This window comes from Ambystoma mexicanum, chromosome 11 (genome assembly GCF_040938575.1).
Source record: "Ambystoma mexicanum isolate Mex_15411 chromosome 11, UKY_AmexF1_1, whole genome shotgun sequence".
In the NCBI taxonomy this organism is placed as follows: domain Eukaryota; kingdom Metazoa; phylum Chordata; class Amphibia; order Caudata; family Ambystomatidae; genus Ambystoma; species Ambystoma mexicanum.
In genome coordinates, this window is record NC_090934.1 from 1,245,951,377 (window position 1) to 1,245,966,813 (window position 15,437).

Genomic DNA, 15,437 nt, shown 5'->3' on the forward strand with positions numbered 1-15,437 from the left:
CATGGACAACCCCCCTTTTCTCTCTGACCACTGCTGCTTCTAACTCTAAGTGGATGACCTGTCCTCCTTCATCATCCATAGATATTTCTGGTCTGAACAAAAACTCTTCAGGTATTCTGAGTATTTTACCTACCAACTTGGGTAACCACGATAATAAAACTGTCACTTCATACAAAAATACTCCTGCATCTAAAGGGACTCCTCGTAATGCCTTCTGGTCATTAAAGGCTAATATGTTATGTATCCCTGGAGTAAAACACACTATTCTGATGCTTGTTAATCTGCTTAGAATCACATGCTTTGCATTTAGTCCGACATCCAGTGGTAACCGCGGAGTATTGCATCTTGTCTCTCAAGAATTAAAAGGGGATGTCGACATGGGTGTGCCTGTAACACTATCCCTAACGTGACGTGTATTGTTTTTTCTGCCCAGCTATCTGGTTGCCCTAATGCAGAGCTCTTCATAAAACATTGCGTGAATGTTATATTCCTCAGCCTTCAGTCGTTTATTCTCATTGTCACTCCCTTCGATGGCTGTTTCCTGTGCCACTGACGGCTGTTGATCCAGTTGGCACTGCCGACCACTTGGCCAGGCCTTCTGGCTGGCCTGTACAGTAGGGAGACTGGGGTCTGGGTGGTCATACTCTTTTCAAGAACACCTTTCCTTTTCCCCTCTCTTTGTTCCCTTGGGTTTGTCGTCGCTATCACGATCCTGCGCTATGGACAGGACTCCATTTAGAGTTTGTCCTTCCTCTAAGGCAAAATATCCGTGGAAAGACAAGCACTGTTGGTGCAATAATTGTCTTCCCCTCGACCACAACGAGGTGTCCTGCGGGGCCTGTAAACTCCTACGGCCTAAGACTATTAATGAGCGCCGTTTGAAGCGGTGGGCGGCCTAGGGTATGTCGGAGGCCGAAAGTAATTCCCCTGCCGCAACAGCCACCGAATGTGACGAAGGGATTCACGATGACCAATGCACCATTTCGGAAGCCATTGACCTTACCGCAGAGAGTTCTCGATCCGCAGCATCCGTCCCCGGCCCTGATAGGCACGACGTGAGTCCTGCTATGGGGACTATACATCCCGGCGACAGGGACACCCGATTCCCACACTAAGCACACAACCCATGGTTCTGCTTCGGCGGTCCAGTCGAAGTGCTCCAAAGCGCCAACGGGCACGTAGGATACTTCGGCGGTGGCCGCTGATCTTTATGATCGGCAGCCCTCCACGCAACCGCGACAGCGGCATGTGTCCGGGCAGTGCAAAAGTAAGGGCGCTAGCACCAAATCACACGCGGCCATCGAGACGCTTCAAAAGAAAGCTCTGACACCGCTTAAGGCCCCAGTGGCGCCGAAATCAACCCCGCAGCCACCGGCTCAACCGTCACACCTCCCTGTAAACCCGAGCATCAGCGAATAGTATTGCGAGGATCGCTTCGGCTTTTAAACAAAAGGAACAGTCGAAACAGAAAGAACATCCTAAAGACGCGTCTAGAGACACGTCACAGCGCCCGTAGCCACGAAAAGAGTACTCTGAGAGCCCTTTGTATTTATCCAAGACCTTAGAAGGAAAATCTTGACGTTCTGGAGAGGAAAATCGTCAAGAAGATCCCTTTCCTCCCCTGTACTCCTCTGGTTCATCATCATGGACCAGGGAGAAGTTTGAGGGGTGCATGAGCAGACTGGAGAAGTTTGTTGAATTCTCAGAGAGGTTTGCTCCCAAGAGGCCTCGTGAGGAGCTTCCTTATACACCTATCGCTAAGTTTCAGAGGACCTTTGAGGATCCTCATGAAGAGAATGTTTATGACCTTACTGATAATGAGGTGCCTGTCAATACCTACATACAGGATAATGATCCCTTTGGGGCCCCTACTGATGATCCTGCTGATCCCATGGATGATTGTGAAGACAACCATCTGGTTGATAATGAACCTTGGGCATCCCCTACTCCTACCCCGGGCCCTGACGCTCTGAGTCCGTCGGGCCTCACCTGTGGATGAACAGATGGCGTTTAACGCTATCTTAAAGAAGGCGGCTGAACATTTTCAAATCGCCACAGAGGAGGCTGTGCAGGATTTTGATTTTGTAGAGGACATACTGAAGGAAAAGCTGTTACGACTGTCCCTTGGGGTCCCGCTACTTCACTTTCCCATGTGCCAATGCCCGCGGTTTTGCCCAGAATCACGACTCGCAACATGGAGGAGCCCGAAACCGTAAGCAGCACTCTAGTGTTTCTCGCTCCTCAGACCGAGCGAGTAGCCCCGCCCTCGACTTCCGGAATTGTATTTCCGGCTACTGGAACTTCGGTACTACGCGTTGCTTCTCTATTCAGAGTCGCGCTGTGCACTGTAAGTTCGTTACTTTTTCTATTCAACAATTGCTATCTAGAGTTGCTCTCTCCACTTCCGTCATTCATTCTCTTCCCATTTCTCATCCTGAACATTAGAATTCTCGATCCTTTTCTACGCTCTGTGGATCATCAGGAAGTCATCTCCTAGTTTCAACAACCGCTCCTGCCGCCATTGGTTTGTAGCTGACATCTGTTTAGCTAGAGTTGTAATTCTCACTGGTTTTTTCCTCACGCCTAATCTTGTGGTTATTTACAATCTACATTAGGAACCAGCCTTAGACATCCTTTTCAGCCTTCTATTCCTTCGAGTTCAAGACCCGTAATCTGTTCTATGCTATTCATCCCTGGGTCTACTGTTTATGGGTAAGATCCAAATCTCTAATTGCATTTCTCTTTTCGCACATTGGACATATTCTTACTCCTTAACTGTTCTATTAGGCGCTTTGCCAACATTTACCATCAGACTGAGATATAAAGACCTAGTAGGGAATAGGCTTGTCAGGGTAAGCTCCTTTCTATACCCTTTACTATTTCACTAGACTTTGGCAACCATATTCTTACTTACCTGCATTTCTACTCTTTTGAATTAGAATCCTTCCTGACAAGAATCCGGACCACATTAAAACTAGCGCAAGTCTTCACCAGCTGCTTGCAGGAACCCACGCACCCCAGCAGCGCATCACAGGTTTTTTTTCCCCTATTGTGGTTTTCCCTGGAGATTCCACTTCTACCTAGCCTTTTGGCTGGGTTTAAGAGGGGTTTTTAGGTAATTCTCTCTTTCATCTATTACGAGACTGTTGATCATCACAGAGGTAAGTGTTATTTACAACTGCCGAGAGACATATTTGGTTTCAAGTGCTTTATTATTATAAAGTTATTACAGTAAGCAACGCCTAATTGACCTAGGTATTTTCTGTCTTCGGCCTTTGTAAAGAACGACTTTTGTTATGGATCAACAGATTCAGCAACTTATAGCTGCTATGCAATCTCTGACTTCGGAGGTACAAAACCTGAAGCAAGAGAATGCTAATCTTCGACAGGCTCAACAACAGTCTCAGCAACAGACTGCTCAGTTGGCTTCTGAACAGGCGACAGCTAGCAGAGTTCCACATTGCTCAGAGGTTCCTCCTGGGCCCCTACCAGGCGGTCAATTCGATGGCAATCCCCATAAGATAAAAGACTTTTTGGATGCCTGTGCTGTGCAATTTTCCTTTAAGGCAGCCTTTTTTCATACTGATCGCAACAGAGTAGGGTATATGATTTCACGGATGGTGGGACCTGCTCTAGCCTGGGCAACTCCTTTGGTCAATAATGCAATATTAGACTCTCATTCCGCCTTCTGTAATAGCATTAGATCCATGTTCGGAAGGAAGGAGATTCGGATAGCGGCCCAGGAACAATTACTTGATCTCAGACAAGGCAATCAAGACATCTTAACCTATATTACTAGATTCAAACAGATTGCCAGCAAATCCACTTGGTCTGACGATGCACAAGTTACTCTATTCCGGAGAGGTTTGTCTGAGGATTTAAAAGATGAAGTATCTAGGGTTCCACGACCCACTTCATTGACAGAATTTATAGCACTAGTCATGCAGATTGACTATAGGATAAAAGAAAGAAGTAGTGAAAGGCGCAAAGGGAAACTCACTACTCGTACATTTGCTACTTCTCCTGCCACACAAAGAGGAAGCTCTACTGAGGAACCTATGCAATTGGGATCAAATAACCGGGGGCCTTTACCCCCTGAGGAAAGAGCACGCAGAAGGACTCAGGGATTGTGTATGTATTGTGGCTCAAATACCCACATGGTCCAGGAGTGCCCCATCATTCCGCCGAGACGGTCGGGAAACGCCAACTCCCAGTCATAGGAGCGACCGCGTTCCGGGATTCTAAAGTATCTTTAGGTTCCTCTTTGAACATGCCTGTTTCACAAGGTAACCTTCATTCTCACACTTTAATGTTGGTGTTACACATCACTCTCACATTTGGCAACCAGAAGATGACCGAGATTCCGGCATTAGTGGACAGTGGTGCTGCCGGTAATTTTATTGATGAGGTGTGGTCTAGACAACACCATCTACCTCTGTTCTCCAAGGGTGAAGTCATCCCAGTAGAGATTGTAGATGGAAGCCCTTTGATTTCAGGACTAATTGTGAATCAAACCTGCCCTTTATTCATGACAATAGCTACACATGAGGAAGTCATTACTATGCATGTGATACGAGCTGCCCATTACCCTTCCATTTTAGGACTGCCTTGGCTTCAAAGGCATAATCCTTATATTAATTGGGCAGCAGGTTCACTTTTCTTGGGATCAGAGTTTTGTCTGAATAATTGTCTAGGTAAGACTGACAGGATATGTTGTCCAAAACAAGAAGAGAACAGAAGGGTTACAGTAATCGGCTCTGTCATCGGACTTCCATCTGAGTATCAAGAATTTGCTGAGGTCTTTTCCTCCTCGGAGTACTCCCTGCTTTCCCCTCATCGCAGAGATGATTGTGTAATCGACTTAACCCCAAACCAGCCATTACCTTTCGGAAGGATGTACATCCTTTCTTCTTCCGAGAAGGTTGCCCTTAGGGAATATCTAGATCTCAACTTACGAAACGGGCTTATTACTGAATCCACATCCCCGGCTGCTGCGTCATTATTCTTCATCCCCAAGAAGAATTCTTCTGAACTTCGACCCTGTATAGATTTCAGGGGATTAAACAAGATTACCATTCCAGACAGGTGCCCGATGCCTTTAATTCCAGATATCCTAGAGGCTGTCAAGGGAGCTCTCATCTATACAAAGCTGGATCTAAAGGGCGCATACCACCTTATCAGGATCAGAAAGGGAGACGAACAGAAGACGGCCTTCAGGACACTGTTTGGCCACTTTCAATATCAAGTTATGCCATTCGGATTGTCCAATGCCCCGGCCGTTTTCCAGCGATTTATGGACCATCTATTTTCTGATTTATTGCTTCATACCGTCATCGTGTACCTGGATGACATTCTGATCTTCTCTAAAGACATCTCTGAGCATGAATCTCATGTCAGAGAGGTATTATACAGACTTCAGAGCAATCATTTATTCTGCAATCTGGAGAAATGTTTTTTTCATCAGCCTCATGTGACATACCTGGGATATATTCTTTCAGCACAAGGCATTGCGATGGATCCTGATAAGGTCATGGCCGTTCAGAACTGGGCTAATCCTCGATCAATCAAGGAAATTCAACGTTTTGTAGGATTTTCAAACTTCTATCGTCGGTTTATCCCCAACTTCTCGGCCCTTACTCAGCCTTTAACCAACCTTTTGAAAAAAGGAGTTCCTTATATCTGGAACGAGGAAACACAAAAGGCCTTTGATACTTTAAAGAAGAGATTCACGTCCGCGCCCATACTAATGACTCCAGATCAGTCACGCTGTTTCATTCTCGAAACGGATGCCTCCCAGTACGCTTTGGGTGCAGTTCTTCTACAAGAGGATGATCAAGGATTGGAACGTCCCACCGCTTACTTATCAAAGACTCTTTTATCGGCAGAGTTGAATTATACAGTTCTCGAGAAGGAGCTATTGGCAATCAAGAGGGCCTTTGAGGAGTGGAGACACTTACTACTGGGAGCACAGTTTCCAGTAGAGGTCCGTACTGACCATCAAAACCTAAGGATCCTCCAATATGCCCAAACATGTAACAGTCGACAGGCCAGATGGGCCCATTTTTTCTCCCCCTTCAGGATCATATTTTCGTTCATACCTGGAAGATGTAATTTACAAGCAGATGCTTTATTGCGTAAAGAGATCACTCATCAACTTCCAGTCAAACCAGAACCGATTTTTCCCCGTTGTATTCTGAGCATTGAAAAGAGCTACAAATGTACTGATTTTCTTAAACGTCTGGAACTAAGTTCAGTGCCCTCTGTTTTGAGGAGGCTAACCAGGAAGGAGTTGAGCCTTTTGTCGCAAAGGGAAGGGTGTTATTTCCATGGTAAACAGGCCTATGTACCCACTAAATCCTTACAGAAGGAAGTTCTAAGTATGTGCCATGACTCTAGAGCTGCAGGACATAGAGGTAATGTTAACACCCGGGAATCGATCTCCTGATATTTTTGGTGGCCATCTATGCAGAATGACATTCTTTCATACGTTAAGTCCTGCCCAGTCTGTCTGCAAAATAAAAGCCCTAGACATTCTCCCTTCGGAGCTCTGGTTAGAATGCCTTTACCTACACGACCGTGACAGATTATTTCAACAGACTTTATTGTGGAACTTCCTATTTCCGAAGGATGCTCAACGATTATGGTAGTGATTCATTCCTTTACCAAACTGGCTCACTTTTTACCACTAGCCAGTCTTCCATCAGCGGCTCAAATGGCATGAACTTTCATTTCCCAAATGTTTTCTCTTCACGGTCTACCAGAGACCATAATCTCTGATGATAGAGGCTCCCAATACACTTCAAGATACTGGAAACAAGTCTGTCAAATTCTGGGTATCACCCAGGCTTTAAGTTCCAGGTTCCATCCACAAACCAATGGTCAGACTGAGAGACTAAATCAGACACTGGAAGGATATCTACGGAGTTACATCTCAGCAGCACAAGACAACTGGCTAGGTTTACTTCCTATCGCTGAATACGCTTATAACAATGCGTATCATTCAGCGATTAAGACTTCTCCTTTCTTTTGTTCCTATGGGTTTCACCCTGCCTCATTCCCAGACAAAAGACTTTTGGATGACAAATGTCGTGATGTAAAGTCCCTCCTGGAAAGGATACATTGGGGTCAACAACCAGCCTCTCAGGCACTTAGGACTACTCACGAAAGAACAAAGAAGATGGCTGACCGGCTCCGATTTACAGCTCCTGTTATATGACCTGGAGATCGGGTCTGGTTATCTTCCCGATTCTTACCCAGACATCTTAAGCCTTCCAAATTTTCTCCTAGATTCATGGGCCCTTTCCGGCTGATCTCGGCTATAGGAGCAGCAGCTTTCAAGCTGAAACTACTGAAGACATCGGCACGGATACATCACGTGTTCCACGTTTCTCAGCTGAAACCAGATATTCAAAGTGTTTACCATCCTGTGGTCTCCTCTTGTCCACCAGCAGTTCTGCTCCATACCGATGCTAAGCACGAGGTCGCAGAATTATGTGATTCACATTTTCATCGTGGAAGACTACAGTACTTGGTGGATTGGAAGGGGTACAACTCTGCTGATCGAACTTGGGGATCAGAATCCAACATCCATGTTCCACGACTAATCAGACTTTTTCACAAAAAGCACCCCGATAAACCAGGGGGTAGTGACTCTAAGAGGGGGCATACTGTTACGGCTGTCCATTGGGGTCTCACTACTTCACTTTCCCGTGTGCCAATGCCCGCGGTTTTGCCCAGAATCGGAACTCGCAGCATGGACGAGCCCGAAACCGTAAGCAGCACACTAGTGTTTCTCGCTCCTCAGACCGAGCGAGTAGCCCCGCCCTTGACTTCCGGAATTGTATATCCGGCTACTGGAACTTAGGTACTACGCGTTGCTTCTCTATTCAGAGTCGCGCTGCGCACTATAAATTCGTTACTTTTTCTATTCAACAATTGCTATCTAGAGTTGCTCTCTCCACTTCCGTCATTCATTCTCTTCCCATTTCTCATCCTGAACATTAGAATTCTCGATCCTTTTCTACGCTCTGTGGATCATCAGGAAGTCATCTCCTAGTTTCAACAACCGCTCCTGCCGCCATTGGTTTGTAGCCGACATCTGTTTAGCTAGATAGAGTTGTGATTCTCACAGGTTTTTTCCTCACGCCTAATCTTGTGGTTATTTACAATCTACATTAGGAACCAGCCTTAGACATCCTTTTCAGCCTTCTATTCCTTCGAGTTCAAGACCCGTAATCTGTTCTATGCTATTCATCCCTGGGTCTACTGTTTATGGCTCCATAGAAGGTGATGTTCCATCGGTCACAACGTGGGAGAGGGGTTCCTCGGAATCGACACTGGACTACATGCTTTTATCAACCGAATGTTTCGATACTTGTATATACTTTTCAGTGGCCGATGGTGGAACAAGTGATCATAAGCGATTAGTCGCCCATTTAAATTGGTTTAGTGAGGAAAAAATAGATATTTGGGACCAAACAGTAGAAATCAATGCACAGAAAAATCGGTTGGTAAAATACAAGAGGGAAGGAGAGCGGTTAAATAAAGCCCTGAATGGATTCGCCAATTTAGGAGAACAAAATATTTTGCACCAGCACTGTGACCCATCATGGTTTCATGAATTCTTATGGTCAATTGATCCCCCGTCAAGCACCCAAAAGGGCTCGCAGCGAGTACACAAACACTTTTTTGATGAAGCAGTCTGGGTAAAAAAACGCGAGACGCAAAAATAATTAAGACTCGCCAAGAAACAGGCTAAAAGTTTACTAGATCTAGAGATAGTATCAAAAAAAATTAAAAATGATTTGAAGAGTTGGACTAGACAACACAGAGGAAAACTATGGCAGAAAGATGGGGAAGAGATGCTGTGTGCATTACAAAATAATTCCTCGCGAAATTTCTGGTCATTAATAAATGCTCCTCTATTACATCAAACCATTGCACAGACGAATAATGTGTCAGAAGCTAATTGGTTAATTTATTTCAGTACAAAATATCAGGAACCAATGGGAGGACAAAAATATAGAAGTGATAATGGAAATTGGGGTTTAAATTTTGACAAAGAGGATATTTTAAATTTGATCCTAAAATCCTCGGCGTCGAGATCCGCGGGCCCAAATGGACTAACTTACCAAGTCCTCAAAGGAAATGGGACATTGTGGGCGGAAATCCTATATACCCTGTACAAGAAAGTAATCGCTAATAGAATAATTCCATCTTCTTGGAAGACAGCAATTATAATCCCGATCTTTAAGAAGGGGGATCGCAAAAACCCTATCAGTTACAGGCCGATAACACTGCTTGATGTAGAAAGCAAGTTGTTTACTAGTCTGATATTAAAAGAACTTGAAACATGGGCGAAACAAAATAACATAATCCCTAAACAGCAGACTGGATTTAGAAAAGGCCATTCAACTTCACTGAATGGTATAATACTAGCTTCATTATCAAATCTGAAAGATAAAAACAATAAAGGTAGACTTTATGGAGCATTTATCGATTTGTCAAGCGCTTTTGACATGGTAAATCGAGATAAATTATGGAGCAAGCTAGAACAACAAGGGGCACCCAAAACTCTAATTAACATACTAGTAAAACTTCACGAAAGAAATACAGCAAGAGTTAGACTAAACATGGATGGATATTTGTCAGAATACATAAGCATAGATAGGGGAGTTAGACAGGGTTGTATGGTTGCTCCATTTCTCTTTAAGTTTTACTTGGGCGATTTTGAAGATGCCCTAGAATCTTCATCACTAATAAGCCATAAGGTGGGGTCTTTGACCGTAAGATGGCTTATGTATGCGGACGATATAGTCCTCCTTGATAGGACTCCCATCGGTCTACAAAGATTGTTGAATGCTCTCGACAAGTATATGAAACTAAATGACCTAGTTGTAAACCCAGATAAATCTAAGATCGTAATATTTGAACAGAAAGGTTGCAAAGAAACAAAATATCGGTGGTCAATTGGCAGTAACCAGATACCGGTTGTAAAAGAAGTAATGTATCTGGGCATCACTGTGTATGCGACCCCTACAGTTGGGAAACAGTACGGTGAAATCCTGGCTAAAGGGACACAACTAATAGCCCAGATGAAGAAGATTGCCAGCCTTTATGGCAAATTTTCAATCATGCCTGTCATAAATTTTTATGTGGCCAAAGTAATCCCAGTACTATTGTACGGAATTGAATCTAAACCTTTGTTGTGGTCAATAGACTGGCAAAAAATAGAAGGTTACATTTGGAAACAGGTATTAGGATTGCCTAAAGGATTACACACAATAACTCTCAGATACGAGCTCGGATTAAAATCTTTAAAATACGTAGTTGATTGGAAACTCCTGTCTTTGTATAGATCAATTATTGTGCCAATGACTAAGACATTATATGAAAATCTCCTAGAAAATATGAATTTAGATTCCTCACTCATTTTGACAGAACTCAAAAAGATAGCAGAAAATCTGCTGACTTATTGTGAATCAGATAAATTAACTCTGAGTTCAAACCCGCTGAAAGTTAAGAAGTCCTTATCTCTGAGAGACTGGATCTCAACAGGGGACATGGTGAGATCATCCTCCATTCCTGAAGGGTTTTTTAAGTACGGGAAAAAACAGGGTGTAGTACCAAGATACTTGACGAAGTTCCCTAACCCAAAAGGAAGACAACATTTTATGAGGGTACGGTTAAATTTGATCAAAACTGGATCAGTGTTAACCAAATGGGGAGTCACTGAAGGGGCTCGTAGTTTATGCATGGAATGCTCAGACTCAAGTAAACAAACGCTAGAGCACCTGCTAAGATTCTGTAAAGGCACTTGGAAAATTAGGGTGGAATATTTAGGGAATTCAGTTGGGTCATTGGATAGATTATCTTCCGATGCCTTCTGGGAAAGAATGATTGCGGGTCATGAAACAAAATTAACCTTAAATATTTTAAGGGTCTTGCAAAAGACAGGTTTTATCTCGTCAGAATACTGTTGATTTATTGTCAAAATAAGGGAAAACTAATTAGATATTGACGTGATGAATTTAATTATAATATGCTAATTTTATAAAATTGTGACAAATTGATTTTAAATGTTATTTAGATATATTTTATAAATATGATGTTTTTCTTATATGTATATATGTATTGTTTTTGTATGTGGAAAAAAACCCAAATGAGGTTATATCACAATAAATAAAGTTTATGGGTAAGATCCAAATCTCTAATTGCATTTCTCTTTTCGCACATTGGACATATTCTTACTCCTTATCTGTTCTATTAGGCGCTTTGCCAACATTTACCATCAGACTGAGATATAAAGACCTAGTAGGGAATAGGCTTGTCAGGGTAAGCTCCTTTCTATACCCTTTACTATTTCACTAGACTTTAGCAACCATATTCTTACTTACCTGCATTTCTACTCTTTTGAATTAGAATCCTTCCTGACAAGAATCCGGACCACATTAAAACTAGCGTGAGTCTTCACCAGCTGCTTGCAGGAACCCACGCACCCCAGCAGCGCATCACAGGGTTTTTTCCCCTATTGGGGTTTTCCCTGAAGATTCCACTTCTACCTAGCCTTTTGGCTGGGTTTAAGAGGGGTTTTTAGGTAATTCTCTCTTTCATCTATTACGAGACTGTTGATCATCACAGAGGTAAGTGTTATTTACAACTACCGAGAGACAAATTTGGTTTCAAGTGCTTTATTATTATAAAGTTATTACAAAAGCCTCCTGCCAGTCAGGCCATTCCCTTACTGAACTCTATCAAGAGACTTCTGGCGCCTTCATTGTTAACACCAGCCCTGACCAGGGCGGTTAATCCCAGGGTAGAGAAGTTGTTTCACCCTTCTCCTACTAACCCCCTTTACATTAAAGGGCATGCCACTCCAGATTCCCTGATAGTTACGACTACGAGAAAGAGGGCAGGTGTCCCCCCTGTCTACAGTTGAGGCACCACCTGATAAAGAAGGCAAAAAGTTGTATGCACTGGGAAAAAGGGTTCCGACTGCTGTTGCATTCTCCACCCGAATAGCCAACACCACTCTGTTGGCTAGCTACTCAGATGTACAGTGGAACCTGCTGCAAGAGGGCCTTCAAGAGGTCCCTGAACCAATGCGGGACAAACTGCTTGCAATTGTATCGTAAGGCAAGCAAGTCAACCACAACATTCTTAAGAACACTTTGGATGCTACTGAAACAGAGGGAAGGACCCTGGCCCAGGGTACACTACTAAAACGGCACGCCTGGTTGAGGAACTCTGGTTTTAAGCCTGAAACCCAAGCAGCCTTAATAAACAAGCCAGTTGAGGAGACCAACTTGTTCGGCATGGCTGTGGACGAAGCACTTGATGAGATAGCTAAGAAGGAACATGAGACTCTCAAGACCTTAAACCAGATTACCCAAGGGCCTTCACAACAGAGAGGAGGCGGCGGCTCTCGTCCTTCCTTTCGTGGGCAATCTCGCTCCCCTCAAAATCAGTCTGGTTCAGGAAACAACTGGTCTTCAGGACCAGGATCCAACACCACCACAACAAATCCACCTAGAGGACAACGCTGTGGAAAGGGTAGGGGCTGCGATTCCACCCCCAGAGGCTCCCCGGCCTCAGGTCAGAAATGACACTCGGATACGACCCCCTTCCCATGCCTCCCCCGTCAGGGGACGTTTAACATCATTCCTTCATGCATGGGAGAGGATAACAGACCAGTGGGTGTTCAAGACCGTCGCCCACGGGTTCTGCATAGAGTTTTGCCGAACACCTCAATTCAGATCGCCAAAATCAAGACCCCTGACGCCAGAACACCTACGCATCCTGCTGCAATAGGTCGAGATCCTGCAGGAAAAGGGCACCATAGAAGTCGTCCCTCTTCTACAGGTAAACAAGGGTATTTATTCAGTGTACTTCCTTGTACCCAAAAAGAATCTCACCATGCGCCCTGTGCTAGACTTGTGCCCAGCGAACAAATTTGTCAAACCTCAAAAGTTTCGTATTGTCATATTGCAGGAGGTAAGCCCACTGCTGAAACAGGGGGATTACATGGCAGCACTGGCTATGAAACATACATGCTTTCATATTTCAATGTTGCCGGCACACAGAAAATACCTAAGGTTCATGATAGAGGGCAAGCACTATCAGTTCAAGGTACTCCCCTTTGGCATTGCCTCGGCTCCAAGGGTGTTTACGAAGGTACTGACAGCAGCGCACCTGCACAGAGAATCTGTTCTGGTTTACCCATAACTCGACGACTGGCTCCTAACAGGGCATTCCTACGGAACATGCCTGTTGAACACTCAAAAGACGATAGACCTTTTATTCTGCCTGGGATTCTCCATCAACGAGAAGAAATGCAGCCTAGACTCCAGTCAAGTCAAACAGTTCTTAGGGGCTCTAATTCGAACAGAAGACGGCATCCCCTCCAACAATAGGGTTCAAAACATGCTGTGTCAGATCCCTCAATGTGTAGCCAGTTGAGAGGTGACGGTACGCAAAGCCATGCAACTGTTAGGAATGATGGCGTCCTGCATTTACTTACTTCCTCTGCGCATGCATCCTATGCAAGAGTGGCTCAACAGCCAGTGGTGTCAGGCCAGCGGACAATGGAAGATCTGGTGGTTGTCTCGCTAGCCCTCGTTCTCTCTCTGCAGTGGTGGTCGAGGGAAAACCTCTTGAAGGGAAAGGCCTTCACCACCCCGCAGTAGAAGCCACTCTCATGATAGACGCATCTCTTACGGGGTGGGGGGCTCACCTGCTTCAGGAGACGGCGCACAGCGTGTGGTCCCCAGAAGTAGTATCCAACCACATAATTTGTTGGAGCTGTTAGCCGTATTCAAAGCACTGGAAGCCTTTCAGATACAGTGACAGGGGAAGACAGTCCTGATTCTCACAGACAGCACCACGGCCATGTACTACTTGAACAAGCAAGGGGGCACACACTCTCCAGGGCTATCCAAGCTGTCCCAGAACATTTGGAAATGGGCTCTCAAACACAGATGTTTCTGTTGTCTCAACACATTCCAGGGGAACTCAGTCTTCTAGCGGACGTGCTCAGCAGAGACTTCCCACTGCCCGTAGAGTATGAATGGCGACTACACAAAGACAGCGTCTTCAACATTTTCTCACAATGGGGTTTCCTAGAGATCGACTTGTTTTCAACTCTGGAGAATGCACAATGCCAAGATTACGCCTCCAGGTACCCCCAGAACCGATCCAAGGGGAACGGTCTCTGGATAACATGGTCAGGGAAATGTGTTTACGCTTTTCCCCTGACTCCCCTACTCAACAAGATTGTGCACAAGATGCACCAGGAACCAGTCACCATGATATTGGTGGCCCCCATGTGGGCCCACCAACACTGGTTCTCTCATCTGATGGAGATGTCCCTATCTCCTCCAATGAAACTGCCTTGCCCGTACAGCATGGTATCTCAGGACAAGGGGGAGACTCTTCACCCATGCACGCAAACCCTGAACTTAGCGGCTTGGCTCCTGTGGTCATAGAGTTTGGGCACCTACAACTCCTTCAGAAATGCATGGACATACTTAGGGAGGCGGGAAAACCTAACACCCGATACTGCTACTCCAGTAAATGGAAGCACTTTGTTATCTGGTGCAATTCCAAGGGCGTCAATCCTATTGACTGCTCTCCTACTCACATTGTATTGTACCTTACTCACCTACTAGACTCAGGCCTGGTTTTTAATTCCTTGAAGGTTCACTTAGCTGCTCTTTCAGCCTACACTACGTCACAACAGAAGGTGTTGTGGTGGAAAATACCAGGTATTAAGGCTTTCATGGAAGGGGTTAAAAGCATTCATCCCCCCATTTCTAACCCGGCTCCCGGATGGGACCTAAATGTGGTATTGACTAGACTTATGGGGTCTCCTTTTGAGCCTATGCATAAGACATTTCTCAAAGATCTTACCTATAAGACAGCCTTCCAAGTGGCTATCACTTCTATAAGGAGAGTTAGTGAGCTGCAGGCCCTTTCAGTTGTAGACCCTTTTGTTACAGTTCAGAGATAATGTGGTTCTGTGCACTCACCCTCGATTTGTGCCTATATTTATTTCCAAGTTCCATGTGAACTAATCAATAGAACTGCCTACTTTCTTCCAGAATCCCACTAACAAGGCTGAAAGAAGCCTACACACATTAGATGTGCGCAGGGCAGTCATGTTTTACCTGGAAAGAACTAGACCACTGAGAAAAACAAACCAATTTTTTGTTTCAGTGGCAGCTGGTAGAGCAGGTGATCCTGTCTCTAAATCAGCCATCTCTAGGTGGATTGTCGAATGCATCACACTCTGTTGCACTCTTACTAAGAGAGAACTCCCCTTCAAGCCTAGGGCACATTCTACTCGAGGCACTGGGGCTTCCACAGCTTTCATTGCAAATGTTCCCCAAGAGTCAATTTTCAAAGCGGCAACCTGGAGTTCTGTACAGACCTTTACAAAA